Source organism: Delphinapterus leucas, chromosome 1, assembly GCF_059928025.1.
Source record: "Delphinapterus leucas isolate spDelLeu-1000000601 "Yukka" chromosome 1, BTC_Dleu_Yukka2, whole genome shotgun sequence".
Taxonomy (NCBI): domain Eukaryota; kingdom Metazoa; phylum Chordata; class Mammalia; order Artiodactyla; family Monodontidae; genus Delphinapterus; species Delphinapterus leucas.
Window position 1 is genome coordinate 115,819,150 of NC_143129.1, and position 1,990 is coordinate 115,821,139.

Sequence of the window (1,990 nt, forward strand, 5' to 3'; positions counted from 1 at the left end):
AGGCAACATTTGAGCTGAGGCCTAAACCATAAGAAGGAAGGAGCCAGCTGTGTAAAGTTCTAGTAGGAAGTTTAGGCAAAAGTAACATTGAGTGCAAAAGTCCTGAGGCAAGAATGAGCTAGTGAGGACCACCCAGGCCTGTATGGCTGGAACGTAAGTATGAGGGGTGACTAGGGAACTCAGGAGCCCGGATTGAGATGAGGTTTAATAGATAGCGAGGACCAGATATGGAAGGATTTACAGACCATTGTGAGAAGTTTGGATTTTCTTCTTTCTTTTTTGTATATTGAAATAAAAGAGCTGTATTAGGGACTAGTATATAACATTTGCATACATTTTCAGGGTATTATACTATATTCCAAAAAACTGTTAATGCTCAAGGGGCGTTGGGCCATACTGTATCAGCTTGACCTATGGAGGGGCTGGAGGCTATGTCCACATGACCAATCCCCAGTAAAAACTCTGGACGCTAAGTTTCGGGTGAGCCTCCCCAGATGGCTCCATGCATGTTGTCACATGTCTTTGCCGCGGAAGTTAGTACTGTCTACACCTCCACTGGGAGAAGACAGCCAGAAGCCCTGCATGTGGAAGGCTCCAGCACTCTGCACCCTGCATCTCTTCCCTTGGCTGATTTTAATCAGTATCCTTTAGCTACAATAAACCATAATCACGAGTAAAACAGCTTTCAGAGAGTTCTGTGAGTGCTTCAAGCAAATTACCAAGCCTGAGGATGGTTTTGGAGGCTCCCAAACTTTGCACTTTGGGACCATCATTTTCCTTTGTCAATGTAGGTACTTGGGTGGAAAATTTTGAGAAACAGATCTACACCCTCATAAATTATAATCCACAATACTTATTGATCATCTACTCAATGACAGGCACTGAGCTAGGTACTAGGAATATAAAAATGAACAAAGCATACTCCAACTCCTCCCCAGAAGGAGCTCACAGACATTGTGCTATGGGACTGGGAAAGAGTGAATAAGACATCTTCTCTGCCTCCTGGAGGTGAGTGTATCGTGTAAATGAACAGGCATCCTGTGAACGTTTACACTGATACCAACTTCACTGCTTTCACTTGGGTATAATTCCCTCTGAGTTCGTGAGGAGGAGTCAAAGATTTCTAGTTTCCCTTGGTGGCTAGGCACATGGTTATATCATTTATTGTACTAAGAGAGGGAACACAAATGCAGAAGCAAGTTATATGTAAAGGCAAGTTACTGATCTTTAAGTGGGTGTTTGAGACCCCAGCACGATGTCCATACATAAAGTTTAAGAGCCAAATGGAGGTTTGATCCAGAACTTGAGAGGTTGGAGTTGGAGACCCGGATTTGGGAGTCACAAGCATTAAGGTAGTTAATGCCCTGGAAAGGGATGGTCTGACTTGCAACTTTGTAACACCCTCTACAGATTGTTAGTAAGTGTTGCTGAAAGCTGGTATAATATGTTGGGAAATACCGGCGTTTAAGGGCCGTACAGAGCAAAGCAGGCATGGAAGGAGGCTGACAATAAGAATCCAGAGAGTTTGGAGGACCCCCAGAGTGGTGTGATGCAATACAAGAGAAGTTCCATCAAAGGAGGCTGTTCAGAGTGCGCTGGAATGAGGTCAAGCAGGAGAGGATTCACTCTGGGACTTGGTAAGTCCACTTACCCATAGAGGTGTTCCATGACGACTGAGGGAAGCACATTGAGAGTAATTTTATTTCGAGGAAGAGATGCAGCAGGATCAGAAAGAAATCCTGGTCTCTCTGGGCAAGGGCTTTAAGGTGGCGGTGAAAAGACAAAATTTTTAGCTTTTCTGTGCCTTTAATAAATTCTTACTGAATCTGAAAGTTTGGTTGGACCACTGCCTGAGGATCTGTCTCTTCTCAGGGGTCCTCAGAAAAGAGCATTAGAAACCTCTGATTGAGGACGTGCGCGGCCCCGCCTCCAGTCCTTCAGCCCGGCCGCAGTATCACGGCGCAGCCGCCAGGGGGTGCAGACTCCGGGC